This window comes from Mustela erminea, chromosome 20 (genome assembly GCF_009829155.1).
Source record: "Mustela erminea isolate mMusErm1 chromosome 20, mMusErm1.Pri, whole genome shotgun sequence".
NCBI lineage: Eukaryota > Metazoa > Chordata > Mammalia > Carnivora > Mustelidae > Mustela > Mustela erminea.
The window spans coordinates 39,444,624-39,462,972 of NC_045633.1; the positions used below are offsets into that span (position 1 = coordinate 39,444,624).

At 38.9% G+C, this 18,349-nt stretch overlaps 1 protein-coding gene and 1 long non-coding RNA gene across 9 annotated transcripts in view; both read right to left on the bottom strand.

The window, feature by feature from the left end:
- TPST1 (tyrosylprotein sulfotransferase 1) overlaps positions 1 to 18,349 on the bottom strand; it is a 115,357-nt gene that overhangs the window by 34,790 nt on the left and 62,218 nt on the right. The gene's annotated exons all lie outside the window — the stretch shown is intronic.
- Positions 6,601 to 18,349, bottom strand: part of LOC116580719 — a 30,341-nt gene continuing 18,592 nt past the window's right edge. The window contains exon 3 of the long non-coding RNA XR_004281764.1: positions 6,601 to 8,162. This is a non-coding gene — a long non-coding RNA (uncharacterized LOC116580719). The remainder of the gene's footprint in view (positions 8,163 to 18,349) is intronic.

The following is an 18,349-nucleotide window of genomic DNA, read 5'->3' on the forward strand; positions in this document are numbered from 1 at the left end:
TATTTGACAGATGGAGATCACAGGTAGGCAGAGAGGCAGGCAGAGAGAGAGGAAGGGAAGCAGGTCCCCCGCTGAACAAAGAGCCCGATGTGGGGCTCAATCCCAGGACCCGGGATCACAACCTAAGCCCGGGCTTTAACCCACTGAGCAATCCAGGAGCCCCAAGAATAGGTCTTTTAATCTTGACAAATCATCCACGAAAACAAAGAAACCAGATAGCAAAGCCAAAAAAACACAAACATTTAAAACAAAACTAAGTGAAAAGGTTGCCCTACAAACTCCAAAATACCCTACAAATTCCAAAATTGGTGGTTGGAAACAACCAACATAACCATAATACCTGCATGAAATGAATGAGTGGCGGGAAGGACAAGGAAGCAACGGGGCATCTGAAAGACATCTATATGGCTGAACACTGAACATGCCATGTTGTTTACCACTAAATACCATGGTATTTAGGGGTGCTGACAGCAACCTATGCACTTGAAAATTCTTGTATAATTTTTTTTCTTTTGTTAACTAATCTCTACACACAATGTGGGGCTTGAATTCATGACCCTGAGATCAAGAGTCACATGCTCTACTGATGGAGCCAGTAGACTAGGTATCTCCCTTTCCGTTCCTTGGGTAATCTTTAATTTCTTTCATCAGTGTTCTATAGTTTTTAAAGTACAGGCCTTTTACCTCTTTGGTAAGTTTATTCCTAGGTATCTTATTATTTTTTGTTGCAGTTGTACATGGGACTGGTTTCTTACTTTCTCTGCTGCTTCATTATTGGTGCATAAAAATGCAACAGATTTCTGCACATTGACTATGTAACCTGTGACATTACCGAACTCATTCATTCGTTCTAGTAGTTTTTTGGTGGAGTCTTTTGGGTTTTCTACATATTGTCTCATGTCATCTATAAATAGTGAATGTTTTACCTCTTCTTTACTGATTTGGATGACTTATGTATTTTTTTGTTATCTAATTGCTGTGGCTAGGACTTCCAGTACTATGTTGAATAAAAGTGGTAAGAGTGGACATCCTTGTCTTGTTCCTGACCTTAGGGGAAAAGATCTCAGTTTTTTCCCATTAAGGAGGACATTAGCTGAGGCTTTTTACTGTATGACCTTTATTATGTTGAGGTATGTTCCCTTTAAACCTATTTTTGAGGGTTTTCACCATGAATAGATGTTGTACTTTGTCAAATGCTTTTCCCACATCTATTGAAATGATCATACGGGTCTTATCCTTTCTTTTATATTGATTGATTTGTGAATATTGAACCACCCTTGCAACCCAGGAATAAATCCCACTTGATCATGATGAATGACTTTTTAAATGTATTGTTTACTAGTATTTTATTGGGAATTTCTGCACCCACATTCATCAGGGATATTGGCCTGTGGTTATGTTCTTTTAAGTGAAGTCTTTCCCTGTTTTTGGTGTCAGGGTAATGCTAGCCTCACAGAATGAATTTGGAAGTTCTCCTTTCTTTTCCTTTTTTTGGAATAGTTTAAAAAGAATAGGTGTGAACTCTTCTTCAAATATTTGGTGGAATTTACCTGTGAAACCATCTGGTCCTGGACTTTTGATTACCTACTCAATTTATTTGCTGATTATCGGTCTGTTCAAGTTTTCTATTTCTTCCTGTTTCAGTTTTGGTTTATATTTTTCTAGGAATTCATCCATTTCTTCCAGGTTGCCCAATTTGTTGGTATGTAGTTTTCCATAACTTTATCTTATGCTTATTTGTATTTCTGTGGTGTTGGTTATAGTTCTCCTCTCTCGTGTGATTTTATTTGAGTTCTTTCTTTTTTTTCTTGAGAAGCCTGGTTAGAGGGTTATCAATTTTACTGATTTTTTTTTCAAAGAACCAGGTCCTGGCTTCACTGATGTGCTCTACTGTCTTTTTAGTTTCTAGATCACTTATTTCTGCTCTAATGTTTACTATTTATTTTCTTCTGATGGTTTTGGGTTTTCTTTGTTGTTCTTTTTCTAGCTCCTGTAGGTGCCAAGGTTAGGTTATTTGAAATTTTTCTTGCTTCTTAAAGTAGGCCTGTATTGCTATAAATTTCCCTCTTAGAACCACTTGTGCTGCATCCCAGAGGTTTTGGACCACTGTGTTTTCATTTTCATTTGTTTCCATGTTCTTCTTTTAAGATTTTATTTATTTATTTGCGAGAGAGAGCGCGCGCGCATGCACACGCACACATGCAAGCCGGAAAAGGGAGAGGGAAACGAAGAGGGACAAGCAGACTCTCCACTGAGCATGGGCCCCACTGGGGCTTGATCTCATGACCCTGAGACCATGACCTGAGCTGAAACTGAGAGGTGGCCATTAACTGACTGAGCCACACAGGTGCCCCAAGTTTCCACGTACTTTTTTTTTTTTTTAAGATTTTTTTATTTATTTGACAGACAGAGATCACAAGTAGGCAGAGAGGCAGGCAGAGAGAGAGGAGGAAGCAGGCTCCCTACAGAGCAGAAAGCCTGATGTGGGGCTCGATCCCAGGACCCCGGGATCATGAACCGAGCCGAAGGCAGAGGCATTAACCCACTGAGCCACCCAGGCGCCCCTCCACATACTTCTTTATTGCTTTATTTCCTAGTTGACCCATTCACTGTTTAGAGTAGCATGTTTTTTAATCTTCATGTATCTGTGGTCTTTCCAGACTTTTTCTAGTGGTTGATTTCTAGTTTTACACTGATGTGGTCAGAAATTATGTATGGCATAATTTTTATCTTGAATTAGTTGAGGTTTGTTTCGTGGGCTACTATGCCATCTATTCTGGAGAATGTTTCACATGCACTTGAAAAGCTGTATTCTGCTGTTTTATACATTTATATAATCTGTTAGATCCATCTGTTCCTGTGGATCATTTAAAGCCACTTTTTTTTTTTTTAAAGATTTTATTTATTTACTTGAGAGAGAGACAGTGAGAGAAAGCATGAACGAGGAGAAGGTCAGAGAGAGCAGCAGACTCCCCATGGAGCTGGGAGTCCGATGCGGGACTCAATCCCGGGACTCCAGGATCAAGACCTGAGCCGAAGGCAGTCGTCCAACCAACTGAGCCACCCAGGCGTCCCTAAAGCCACTTTTTAAAAAAGATTTTATTTATTTATTTGACAGAGAAAGACAAGCAAGAGAGGGAACACAAGCAAGGGGAGTAAGAGAGGAAGAAGCAGGCTTCCCACTGAGGAGGGAGCCCAATGCAGGGCTCGATCCCCAGGACCCTGGGACCATGACCCAAGCCCAAAGCAGATGCTTAATGACTGAGCCACCCAGGCGCCCCAAAGCCATTGTTTCATTGTTGATTTTCTGTTAATATGATATGTCACTGATGTGAGGTGTTAATGTCCCATACTATTATAGTATTATTATCAATTAGTTCCTTTATGTTTGTTACGGTTTTTGTATATTTGGGTGTTCCTATATTAGGCGCATAAATATTTAAAACTGCTATATCATCTTACTGGATTGTCCTCTTTATTATTATTTTATTGACAGAGAGAGAGAGAGCACGAGAGAGCACAAGTAAGCAGAGTGGCAGGGAGAGGGAGAGGGAGAAGCAGGCTCTTCAGCAAGCAGGAACCCGATGCAGGGCTCAATCCCAGAACCCTGGGATCATGACCTGAGCCTAAGGCAGTGGCTTAACCGACTGAGCCACACAGGCGCCCCTGTCCTCTTTATTATTATACAGTGCCCTTGTCTCTTGTTACAGTCTTTGTTTTAAAGTCTGCTTCATCTGATGTATGTATTGCTACTGGTTGTTTTTTGTTTTTTTTTTTTAACATCCATCTGTATGATAGATGTTTCTTCATTCAATTTACTTTCAATCTACGGGTGTCTATAGTATAAAATGGACCTCTTGTAGAGTTTATAGTGGTCTAGAGATGGGACAATTTGAACTTCAACAAAATAATAATTGCAACAGACTGAAATCATGAAATTAGTCTCTCAGAAAGATATGAAAAGAAACCAACTCATTATCTTGGAAACTACCAAATAAAGAATAACAATCAAGTATTTATCATGCTTTCTCTTCCTGTATGGCTTATAATCCTGGGTAATCAGATAGATGCAGGGATATATCTCTTTATAAAATTTTTCCAAATAATATTGAGAAATGAAATCACGATTTTGCAAGATGAAACAAACTAATGGATATAGGCACTGAGGATCAAAGGTTGCTAAAATCACAAAAAGAAAGACAACTATATATAACAGATAGCCTTGCCAAATCAGATCTTGAGTCTGATTAAGCCTCTAGATTCAGATGCTAATTTGTATGAAATACAGAATTATGAGTATGTTGGACAATCAGCAGTCCTATTGAAAAGATTTTGCAATTAGCAAAATTCAGATGGTAAATAATTTTCCTGGCTGAATGACATAGGCTCTTCAAAAGATAGTGTATGGTTATGATAGGAATTGAGCATTTGGAAATCTATAAATCAAGAGAAACTTAAAATATGTGCTAGGTTGTTTTTAAAGGATGAGACTATAATATGTAAGTTTGCATATTCAGATGATAAAACTGTGAAGAAACATCAGGAAGGACTTCTAAATGTCAGAATAGTGTATAGTTTAGGGGGAAAGCCTGGGATTTATTCTGAGGTCAGGATACATGGAAAGGCTTCTGGACTGACTGGCATAGTTAAATTTTTTGACATGGACAGTAGCTATATAAGGGTGTTTGCCTTATTAAAATTCATTAAACTAATTTTTATTTTTTAAAAGATTTTTTTTAAGAATTTATTCATTTGACAGAGATCACAAGTAGGCAGAGAGGCAGGCAGATAGAGGGGGAAGCAGGCTCCCTGCCAAGGATAGAGTTTGATCCCAGGACCCTGGGAATCATGACCTGAGCTGAAGGCAGAGGCTTTACCCCACTAAGACACCCAGGCGTCCCTAAACTATTTCTAATTGGTCTTTACAGTGGTCTACAAGGCCCGATAGAACCTAATCTGACTTCCACACCCTCCTACACCCACTCTGCTCCAGCTCCATTGACATTTTTGCAATTGTTTGGGTAGACCAGGTATGCTCCTCACTAGTGTCTTTACAATGCTATTTCGTCTGCCTGGAACACTCTTTCCCAGATGTCTACTTGGCTAACTCTTCACCCCTAAGATTTCCTCAGATCTCATGCTGATGAGGAATACCATGATCACTCTATTTCATATTATAATCTGCCCTTCAAAATACCCTTGGTCCATGGGACACCTGGTTGGCTCAATCAGCAGAGCATGCAACTCTTGATCTTGGGATTGTCAATCTGAGCCCCATGTTGGATGTAGAGATTATGTAAAATTTAAAAAAAAAAAAAAAACTTTTAAAAGTCCTGGATGCCTAGGTGGCTCAGTTGGTTAAGTGACTAGTTTTGGCTCAGGTCATGATTCCAGGGTCTTGGGGTCGAGTCCTGCATCAGGATCCCTGCTCAGTGGAGAGCCTGCTTTTCCTTCTTTCTGCCCCCTGCTCTGCCTACTTGTGCTCTCTTTCCCTCTGTCAAATAAATAAATTAAATTAAATTAAATTTTTTTTTAAAAGTCTACTCTTTCCTAGTCCCCTTTATTCTCCTGATTTTTCTTTTTTCATAGCATTTATAACATCCTAATATGCTGTGTGTTTTTCCTATTTAATGCGGTTTTGGGGGTTTTTCGTCTTTGCCCACTAGACTGTGGGCTCCATAAGGCAGCAGTTTTGTATTTCTTTCACGTGCTCTTGGTCTCCCCCAGGCCTCTTGCAGAAGTACCACCTTCCCACCAGGACTTCCCACTATCCCTCTAACCTATCGTCTACTTTCTTTCTTTCTATAGGACTCATTACCATCTAATGAACCAGATATTTAACTTGCCTATTTTTTTAATGAGATAGCTCCCAAATGCTAATGTAAGTTCCATGAAGAAAGGGCTTATTTTTATTTGTTTTTTATGTTTTGTTAACTGCTATAACCTCAGCCTATCGAACATAACCTGTGTTCCATGAAAATATGTTAGGTGAACAGTCTTTGTCATATTTAGGCAGTTTTTTTCCTATTCCTTCTTAAATTTTTATTATGAATCACAACTATTTTACCAAGAGCCTTTCAACATTAAATAATATGATCATTTGGTTTTAATTTATTGATGTAATGAACTGTGTCAATAGATTTGTCTGATATAAAACATTCTTTCATTTTTGAAATACATATTATTTGGTCATAAAAGCTTATCAATCTTTCATACACTACTGAATTCTGCTTACTAATATTTTACCTACAACTATGATTTATAACTTTGGCATCAATATGGTTAAGAAAATTCTGGTTTTCTTTTGTGTAATTTCTATTGGGGTCTGGTTTCATAAAATGACCTGAAAGTTTTCCTTCTTTTTTTTATGACCTAAACTTGTTAAAACAGCACTGGACTCATTTGTAAGAAATAATTCAATTCAATTTTGGGGGTGCCTGAGTGGCTCAGTGGGTTAAAGCCTCTGCCTTCGGCTCAGGTCATGATCCCAGGGTCCTGGGATCGAGCCCCATGTCAGGCTCTCTGCTCAGCAGGGAGCCTGTTTCCTCCTCCCTCTCTCTCTCTCTCTGCCTGCCTCTCTGCCTACTTGTGATCTCTATCAAATGAATAAATAAAATCTTTAAAAAAAAAAAGAATTCAATTTTGAATCATCTATGCCTTTTTGAATATTCTCTCTTGGTTACCTTTTCAATCTCTTTGATGTTTATCAATGTATTTAAGTTCTCCATCTATCATGAAAAATTAGCTACTATCTCTGGGCTTTCAATTTATTACAAAGATATCTTCACATATAATTCTTTTAATTTCATTTATACCTGTATTATTTCTCCTTTTTCATCCTTTAGCTGATACACATTTGCTCTCTTACACCTTCACTGATACTGCAAAGGGTTTACCTTTTCGTCGATCATCTCAAATCAGTTTTCATTTTTATTTATCCTTTCTACCATTTTTCTCTATTTTAGTATTTTCAGGTTTACCCACATTAACTTTAGGATCCAAGACTATGACAGTAGTACCCTCTTATCCACCAGGGATACATTCCAAAACCCTCCGTGGATGCATGAAAGCACAGATAGTACCAAGCCATTTGTACACTATTTTTTTTTAACCCAAGAAAAAGTTCAATTTATAAATTAGGCATTATAAGGATTAACAATAACTATTAATAAAATAGAACAATTATAACAATGTCTATGTAACAGTTTTGTAACATGGTCTCTCTCTCTCAAAATACCTGATTATACTGTATTAATGGTTTTAAGATGGTAAGTTGCCCATGTGATGAGAAAGTGAGGTGAATGATATAGGCATTGTGACACAGCATCAGGCCACTACTAACCTTCTGATATGTCAGAACGATTACTGGCTTCCAGACTCTGGTTAACCATGGTTAACTGAAAGTGTGGAAAGCAAAACTGCCGATAAGGATGGGCACTACTATACTCCTTTGTTTACGGTATCATACCAATGTCCTAAATTTCCATATAATTTGGGTCTATTTTTAATTCTTTTCTTTACTACTTATGAAGACAAATCAATCAATTCATATACAAGAAGATTTTGTTATTTAAGTACTAACAAGGGTCTCAGAAAGGGTAATGGGCCTAAACAGCAGCATTAACCTGGAGGTTCCAGCAGGTATGGACAGCTAAAGGTTAAACTGAGAAAAGCAGCCACCTAACAGAGACTCACTGCAACATGTACAATGTATGTACGCATTCCTACCCCATCCCCACTCTCAATATATGTTCTATAAGGGCAGGAATTTGTGCCTCTTGTTTGCTGTTCTATCTCAAGTATTTATAATGATGCCAAGAACATAACAGAAGGTCAATAAATATTTGCTGAATAAATGAATAAACTGGAGAAATCTGTTTCTGATTCTTCAGATGAAGTCAGCATTTCTAGGTTTAGATTAACAGTTCACACAAGGTCAAGTAAAAAATAAAAATCTCTCGACTCCCTTGATTACTCTTCCTTTGCCCCGTGCCTGGTCATGTCCTAGTCCTTATTCTTTCTGTCCTTGAACATTCTGGGATGAAAGCAGCTCTGTTGTGGTTTTGTCTCTGGTTGTTTTATTTTCTCTATGCAGCAACATCTTGGTGTTTGGCCAAACTTGCATTCTTTGTAAGGAACAGATTTCGTTTCTTTTTTACAGCCTACAAGTAATTGTGAAAAACTGGCACGTTATTTCTTTTTTTTTTTTTTTAAGATTTTATTTATTCATTTAACACAGAGGGAGAAAGAGAGAGAGAGACAGCCAGAGAGAACACAAGCACGGGGAGTGGGAGAGGAAGAAGCAGGCTTCCCGCTGAGCAGAGAGCCCGATGCGGGGCTCGATTCCAGGTCCCTGGGATCATGACCTGAGCTGAAGGCAGTTGCTTAACGACTGAGTCACCCAGGTCCCCCGGCACTTTATTTCTTGAAAGTTCACTTACTTGCTCATTCTACTTTGGCCCTCCAGCATGAAATAACAAAACAAGCTAGTAAAATGTTGGTAGTAATTGCCCTTAGCCCATTCAGGACTTTAAGATTAACATATGTATGGGGCACACTGGTGGCTCAGTTGGTTAAGCATCTGCCTTTGGTACATGATCCTGGGGTCCTAGGATCAGGTAACACTGGGATCCCTGTTCAGTGGAAAATCTGGTTCTCCCTCTCCTTCAACCTCTCCCCTGCTTATGCTTACTCTCTCTCAAATAAATAAATAAAATTTTAAAAAATTAACACATGTGACCAAATAATTAAATATTACCCTAAAGTCAAATAGGGTAATCATCAGATTATTAAAACTAGGTTTATGTTTTTACATCAAAGGTAAATTATGTTAACAAATTATATCTTAACTAAGACTTTTAGCAGTTATAAACAATGCAATTGTGGTTGAATTTCCTTCCACATGATCTAATTACATACTATTATTTACCCCAAATTTGAACAACACTGACAGAACAACGATATATATTTCAAGATTTTAAACTATCTTACATAATATAAAGTACAAACAGAGCTTTAAGAACATCAACATTTTTTAGCATTTAATTCAAAATTTTATGTGTATACCCAAGTAACTACCCTATACCAGTTTACAATCCCACCAACATTAAGAATTCCAGTTGCGGGGAGGAGTCAAGATGGCGGAGAAGCAGCAGGCTGAGACTGCTTCAGCTAGCCGGAGATCAGCTAGATAGCTTATCTAAAGATTGCAAACACCTGAAAATCCATCGGCAGATCGAAGAGAAGAAGAACAGCAATTCTGGAAACAGAAAAACAACCACTTTCTGAAAGGTAGGACCGGCGGAGAAGTGAATCCAAAGCAACGGAAAGATAGACCCCGGGGGGAGGGGCCGGCTCCCGGCAATCGGCGGAGCAACGGCGCACAAAATCAGGACTTTTAAAAGTCTGTTCCGCTGAGGGACATCGCTCCAGAGGCTAAACCGGGGCGAAGCCCACGCGGGTTCAGCGTGGCCTCAGGTCCCGCAGGGTCACAGAAGGATCAGGGGTGTCTGAGTGTCGCAGACCTTGCGGGTATTGGAACGGGAAAGCCGGCTACAGAGACAGAGCCGACAGTAAGCTCACAGCTCGGTGTTACCTTGAACTGGTCGCAGGCTCGGAGAGCTCGGAGCGCGGCCGGAGGTCAGGCAGACGGGAGTAACTGGGCGCTGTTCTCTGAGGGCGCACTGAGGAGTGCGGCCCTGGGCTCTCGGCTCCTCCGGGCCGGAGACCAGGAGGCCGCCATTTGTATTCCCGTCCTCCGGAACTCTACGGAAAGCGCTCAGGGAACAAAAGCTCCTGAAAGCAAACCCGAGCGGATTACTCACCCCGGCCCCGGGTAAGGGCGGTGTAATTCCGCTTGGGGCAAAGACACTTGAGAATCACTACAACAGGCCCCTCCCCCAGAAGATCAACAAGAAATCCAGCCGAGACCAAGTTCACCTACCAAGGAGTGCGGTTTCAATACCAAGGAGAGCAGCAGAATTCCAGAGGAGGAGAAAGCCAAGCACGGAACTCATGGCTTTTTTCCTGTGATTTTTTTTTAGTCTTGCAGTTAATTTAATTTTTTTCTTTTTCATTTTTTTTTTTCTTTTTCTCGCCTTCAGGTAAATTTTTTTTTTTAACTGTTACCTTTTTCTTTTTTAACGATTTTTTACTAGTTTATCTAATATATATATTTTTTCTTTTTTACATTTTTCTTAGGTGTTTTCCTTTTTTTTTTTTTAATTCTTTTCTTTTCTTTTTTCTTTTTTTTTTTCTTTTTTCTTTTTTTTTCTTTCTTCCTTTTTGAACCTCTTTTTATCCCCTTTCTCCCCCCTCACGATTTTGGATCTCTTCTAATTTGGTTAAAGCATTTTTTCCTGGGGTTGTTGCCACCCTTTTAGTATTTTACTTGCCCCTTCATATACTCTTATCTGGACAAAATGACAAGACGGAAAAATTCAACACAAAAAAAAGAACAAGAGGCAGTACCGAAGGCTAGGGACCTAATCAATACAGACATTGGTAATATGTCAGATCTAGAGTTCAGAATGACAATTCTCAAGGTTCTAGCCGGGCTCGAAAAAGGCATGGAAGATATTAGAGAAACCCTCTCGAGAGATATAAAAGCCCTTTCTGGAGAAATAAAAGAACTAAAATCTAACCAAGTTGAAATAAAAAAAGCTATTAATGAGGTGCAATCAAAAATGGAGGCTCTCACTGCTAGGATAAATGAGGCAGAAGAAAGAATTAGTGATATAGAAGACCAAATGACAGAGAATAAAGAAGCTGAGCAAAAGAGGGACAAACAGCTACTGGACCACGAGGGGAGAATTCGAGAGATAAGTGACACCATAAGACGAAACAACATTAGAATAATTGGGATTCCAGAAGAAGAAGAAAGAGAGAGGGGAGCAGAAGGTATACTGGAGAGAATTATTGGGGAGAATTTCCCCAATATGGCAAAGGGAACGAGCATCAAAATTCAGGAGGTTCAGAGAACGCCCCTCAAAATCAATAGGAATAGGCCCACACCCCGTCACCTAATAGTAAAATTTACAAGTCTCAGTGACAAAGAGAAAATCCTGAAAGCAGCCCGGGAAAAGAAGTCTGTAACATACAATGGTAAAAATATTAGATTGGCAGCTGACTTATCCACAGAGACCTGGCAGGCCAGAAAGAGCTGGCATGATATTTTCAGAGCACTAAACGAGAAAAACATGCAGCCAAGAATACTATATCCAGCTAGGCTATCATTGAAAATAGAAGGAGAGATTAAAAGCTTCCAGGACAAACAAAAACTGAAAGAATTTGCAAATACCAAACCAGCTCTACAGGAAATATAGAAAGGGGTCCTCTAAGCAAAGAGAGAGCCTACAAGTGGTAGATCAGAAAGGAACAGAGACCATATACAGTAACAGTCAACTTACAGGCAATACAATGGCACTAAATTCATATCTCTCAATAGTTACCCTGAATGTTAATGGGCTAAATGCCCCTGTCAAAAGACACAGGGTATCAGAATGGATAAAAAAACAAAACCCATCTATATGTTGCCTCCAAGAAACTCATTTTAAGCCCGAAGACACCTCCAGATTTAAAGTGAGGGGGTGGAAAAGAATTTACCATGCTAATGGACATCAGAAGAAAGCAGGAGTGGCAATCCTTATATCAGATCAATTAGATTTTAAGCCAAAGACTATAATAAGAGATGAGGAAGGACACTATATCATACTCAAAGGGTCTGTCCAATAAGAAGATTTAACAATTTTAAATATCTATGCCCCCAATGTGGGAGCAGCCAACTATATAAACCAATTAATAACAAAATCAAAGAAACACATCAACAATAATACAATAATAGTAGGGGACTTTAACACTCCCCTCACTGAAATGGACAGATCATCCAAGCAAAAGATCAGCAAGGAAATAAAGGCCTTAAACGACACACTGGACCAGATGGACATCACAGATATATTCAGAATATTTCATCCCAAAGCAACAGAATACACATTCTTCTCTAGTGCACATGGAACATTCTCCAGAATAGATCACATCCTCGGTCCTAAATCAGGACTCAACCGGTATCAAAAGATTGGGATCATTCCCTGCATATTTTCAGACCACAATGCTCTAAAGCTAGAACTCAACCACAAAAGGAAGTTTGGAAAGAACCCAAATACATGGAGACTAAACAGCATCCTTCTAAAGAATGAATGGGTCAACCGGGAAATTAAAGAAGAATTGAAAAAAAATCATGGAAACAAATGATAATGAAAATACAACGGTTCAAAATCTGTGGGACACAACAAAGGCAGTCCTGAGAGGAAAATATATAGCGGTACAAGCCTTTCTCAAGAAACAAGAAAGGTCTCAGGTACACAACCTAACCCTACACCTAAAGGAGCTGGAGAAAGAACAAGAAAGAAACCCTAAGCCCAGCAGGAGAAGAGAAATCATAAAGATCAGAGCAGAAATCAATGAAATAGAAACCAAAAAAATGATAGAACAAATCAACGAAACTAGGAGCTGGTTCTTTAAAAGAATTAATAAAATTGATAAACCCCTGGCCCGACTTATCAAAAAGAAAAGAGAAAGGACCCAAATAAATAAAATCATGAATGAAAGAGGAGAGATCACAACTAACACCAAGGAAATACAAACTATTATAAGAACATACTATGAGCAACTCTACGCCAATAAATTTGACAATCTGGAAGAAATGGATGCATTCCTAGAAACATATAAACTACCACAACTGAACCAGGAAGAAATAGAAAGCCTGAACAGACCCATAACCAGTAAGGAGATTGAAACAGTCATTAAAAATCTCCAAACAAACAAAAGCCCAGGGCCAGACGGCTTCCCGGGGGAATTCTACCAAACATTTAAAGAAGAACTAATTCCTATTCTCCTGAAACTGTTCCAAAAAATAGAAATGGAAGGAAAACTTCCAAACTCATTTTATGAGGCCAGCATCACCTTGATCCTAAAACCAGACAAGGATCCCACCAAAAAAGAGAGCTATAGACCGATATCCTTGATGAACACAGATGCGAAAATACTCAACAAAATACTAGCCAATAGGATTCAACAGTACATTAAAAAGATTATTCACCACGACCAAGTGGGATTTATTCCAGGGCTGCAAGGTTGGTTCAACATCCGCAAATCAGTCAATGTGATACAACATATCAATAAAAGAAAGAACAAGAACCATATGATACTCTCAATAGATGCTGAAAAAGCATTTGACAAAGTACAGCATCCCTTCCTGATCAAAACTCTTCAAAGTGTAGGGATAGAGGGCACATACCTCAATATCATCAAAGCCATCTATGAAAAACCCACCGCAAATATCATTCTCAATGGAGAAAAACTGAAAGCTTTTCCGCTAAGGTCAGGAACACGGCAGGGATGTCCATTATCACCACTGCTATTCAACATAGTACTAGAGGTCCTAGCCTCAGCAATCAGACAACAAAAGGAAATTAAAGGCATCCAAATAGGCAAAGAAGAAGTCAAATTATCACTCTTCGCAGATGATATGATACTATATGTGGAAAACCCAAAAGACTCCACTCCAAAACTGCTAGAACTTATACAGGAATTCAGTAAAGTGTCAGGATATAAAATCAATGCACAGAAATCAGTTGCATTTCTCTACACCAACAGCAAGACAGAAGAAAGAGAAATTAAGGAGTCAATCCCATTTACAATTGCACCCAAAACCATAAGATACCTAGGAATAAACCTAACCAAAGAGACACAGAATCTATACTCAGAAAACTATAAAGTACTCATGAAAGAAATTGAGGAAGACACAAAGAAATGGAAAAATGTTCCATGCTCCTGGATTGGAAGAATAAATATTGTGAAAATGTCTATGCTACCTAAAGCAATCTACACATTTAATGCAATTCCTATCAAAGTACCATCCATCTTTTTCAAAGAAATGGAACAAATAATGCTAAAATTTATATGGAACCAGAAAAGACCTCGAATAGCCAAAGGGATATTGAAAAAGAAAGCCAACGTTGGTGGCATCACAATTCCGGACTTCAAGCTCTATTACAAAGCTGTCGTCATCAAGACAGCATGGTACTGGCACAAAAACAGACACATAGATCAATGGAACAGAATAGAGAGCCCAGAAATAGACCCTCAACTCTATGGTCAACTAATCTTCGACAAAGCAGGAAAGAATGTCCAATGGCAAAAAGACAGCCTCTTCAATAAATGGTGCTGGGAAAATTGGACAGCCACATGCAGAAAAATGAAATTGGACCATTTCCTTACACCACACACAAAAATAGACTCAAAATGGATGAAGGACCTCAATGTGCGAAAGGAATCCATCAAAATCCTTGAGGAGAACACAGGCAGTAACCTCTTTGACCTCTGCCGCAGCAACATCTTCCTAGGAACAACGCAAAAGGCAAGGGAAGCAAGGGCAAAAATGAACTATTGGGATTTCATCAAGATCAAAAGCTTTTGCACAGCAAAGGAAACAGTTAACAAAATCAAAAGACAACTGACAGAATGGGAGAAGATATTTGCAAATGACATATCAGATAAAGGACTAGTGTCCAGAATCTATAAAGAACTTAGCAAACTCAACACCCAAAGAACAAATAATCCAATCAAAAAATGGGCAGAGGACATGAACAGACATTTCTGCAAAGAAGACATCCAGATGGCCAACAGACACATGAAAAAGTGCTCCATATCACTCGGCATCAGGGAAATACAAATCAAAACCACAATGAGATATCACCTCACACCAGTCAGAATGGCTAAAATCAACAAGTCAGGAAATGACAGATGCTGGCGAGGATGCGGAGAAACGGGAACCCTCCTACACTGTTGGTGGGAATGCAAGCTGGTGCAGCCACTCTGGAAAACAGCATGGAGGTTCCTCAAAATGTTGAAAATAGAACTGCCCTATGACCCAGCAATTGCACTATTGGGTATTTACCCGAAGGATACAAACGTAGTGATCCAAAGGGGCACATGCACCCGAATGTTTATAGCAGCAATGTCCACAATAGCCAAACTATGGAAAGAACCTAGATGTCCATCAACAGATGAATGGATCAAGAAGATGTGGTATATATACACAATGGAATACTATGCAGCCATCAAAAGAAGTGAAATCTTGCCATTTGCGACAACATGGATGGAACTAGAGCGTATCATGCTTAGCGAAATAAGTCAAGCAGAGAAAGACAACTATCATATGATCTCCCTGATATGAGGAAGTGGTGATGCAACATGGGGGCTTAAGTGGGTAGGAGAAGAATAAATGAAACAAGATGGGATTGGGAGGGAGACAAACCATAAGTGACTTTTAATCTCACAAAACAAACTGAGGGTTGCTGGGGGGAGGGGGTTTGGGAGAAGGGGGTTGGATTATGGACATTGGGGAGGGTATGTGCTTTGGTGAGTGCTGTGAAGTGTGTAAACCTGGTGATTCACAGACCTGTACCCCTGGGGATAGAGTATTATGCCTCCATCAGAAAGGATGAATACCCAACTTTTGTAGCAACATGGACGGGACTGGAAGAGATTATGCTGAGTGAAATAAGTCAAGCAGAGAGAGTCAATTATCATATGGTTTCACTTATTTGTGGAGCATAACAAATAGCATGGAGGACATGGGGACTTAGAGTGGAGAAGGGAGTTGGGGGAAATTGGAAGGGGAGGTGAACCATGAGAGACTATGGACTCTGAAAAACAATCTGAGGGTTTTGAAGGGACGGGGGGTGGGAGGTTGGGGTACCAGGTGGTGGGTATTATAGAGGGCACGGATTGCATGGAGCACGGGGTGTGGTGCAAAAATAATGAATACTGTTATGCTGGAAATAAAAAAAAAAAAAAAAAAAAAAGAATTCCAGTTGCTTCACATCCTTGCCAACACTCTGAATTGTCCATCCATTTAAAATTAACCATTCTGGTGGACATGCAGGGGTCTCTCACTATAGTTCTAATTTGTATTTCCTGTAATAACCCCACTCTTTCATTTACCTTTTTTTTAAGTAGAATTGGAATGGTGAAAAGATCTCGCCTCATTAACCTATTAAGAAGTCATATGCTGCATGACGGAAGACAGCAGGGCTCCGGAAAGGTGGAAAAGACTGAAGTGCGACTTTTATCTTTTCTGTCTTAAAGTAAGTGATCTCTGGAAGACTTCCTTTTTCTATGGACCATCTTGGCCAGTGGTGAGTCAACGTATGTAGCTGACTTTATCCATGTTCTCTAATTTTTATACAGGTTCAAATCTAGTGTTCCTTCATCTCGTCCTGAAGGGATTACCTTTAGTGTCTGCACAGGCAGATCTACTGCTGACAAATTCTCTCCCTTTTTATTTGTAAGGATTGTCTCATTTCTTCTTCATTTTTGAAGGACAGTTTTGGCAGATACACAATTCTTGAGTTCTGCCTTTCAGCACTTCGAATACACCCTCTTATGCATTCTGGAATGAATTTTTCTTTTTTCTTTTTCTTTTTCTTTTTTTTTTTTTTTTTAAAGATTTTATTTATTTTTCAGAGACAGAGGGAGAGAGCGCGAGCGAGCACAGGCAGACAGAGAGGCAGGCAGAGGCAGAGGGAGAAGCAGGCTCCCTGCCGAGCAAGGAGCCCGATGTGGGACTCGATCCCAGGACCCTGGGATCATGACCTGAGCCGAAGGCAGCTGCTTAACCAACTGAGCCACCCAGGCGTCCCGAATTTTTCTTTTTTAAAAGATTTTATTTGTTTATTTGATAGAGAAACCTCACAAGCAGGCAAAGAGGCAGGAAGAAAGAGAGTGGGAAGCAGGCTCCCCGCTAAGCAGAGAGCCTGATGTGGGGCTGGATCCCAGGACCCTGGGATCATGATGGGAGCCGAAGGCAGAGGTTTAACCCTCTGAGCCACCCAGGTGCTCTGGAATGAATTTTTCTAATGAAAAAGGCAGCTGATACTCTTATTGAGGATCTCTAGCATGGCATGAGGCCTTTTCTCCTACTGCTTTAACGATTTTCTTTGTCTCTTGAAGTTTGATTATGATGTGTCTAGGTATGGATGTCTTCTTCGGTTTTATCCAACCTGGAGTTCACTGAATTTCTTGGATGCGTTAGATACAAGTTTTTCATTAAAATTGGGGTTTTCATCATTATTTCTTCGAATATTCTTTCTGCTCATTCAGTAAATCTTCTCACTGTAAGATTCCTGTTATATGTATATTAGTACACTTAATGGTATCCCACAGGTTCCATATATATTTTTTCTATTGTTCAGATTGGATAGTAGCAATTAATTTATCTACAAGTTTGCTGGTTTCTTTCTTCTTTCAGTTCAAATCTTTAGGTCTAATGAGAGAATTTTTCATCTCACTTATTGTCAACTCCAGAACTCCTATCTGATTTCGTACAGTTTCATCTCTTTACTCTCTATTTTGTGAGACACTGTTCTCATACTTCACTTTATTTCTATTTCTATTTTTAAAAAAACTGTATATATTTACAACATGTATAATATGATATTTAAATATGAACACTGTGAAATAATAGCTACACTAAAAAAAAACATATAAAGCACCTTTTTGTGTGTGTGGTAAATATACATAAGATCCACTCTCTTCACACTTCTTATGAGTCCTTAAGTCTAAAATGAGTCTTCTGTAGCCCCCAACACCAAAAAAAAATCAGTGGATCTTATTTTCTTAATCCATTCAGCCACTAAAGCTGAATACATATTGAATAATTGGTAAATTTAAACTCTTTACATTTATTCTTTTTTTTTGTTTTTGTTTTAAGTAATCTCTACACCCAACATGGGCCTCAAACTCATAACCCTGAGATCAAGTTACATGCTCTATCAAATGAGCCAGCCAGATGGCCCTAAAGCAATTCTTGATAGGTGAGAGCTTACAGCTATTTTTTGCTGTTTTGCTACTGTTTTGTTTCCCTCTTTATTTCTTGCTGACTTCTTCGGTTTTTTTCGCCTTTACGTAATGGTTTCCCTTTGATTCTTTCTTTTTATTTTCTAAGTATCTATGATAGGGTTTTTTTTTCTTTGTGGATACAAGGATACTATAAAATATCTTATAGTTACACTCTTCTGTTTTAAGTTGACAACAATCACATACAAAAATTAACTTCAATCATATAGGAAAATTCTACACTGGCCTTCACACATACATTGTTTTTTCATAGTCAGAGTTTGCATCTTTCTATAATGTATATCAATTAACAAAATTCTGTGTTTACAATTATTCTTAATGTTTTTGTTTTTTAACTTTTACATTAGGGTTAAAAGTAATTTATATACCACCATTATACTATTACATTGATTATATATTTACCTTTACCCATAAGACTTATGTTTTCATC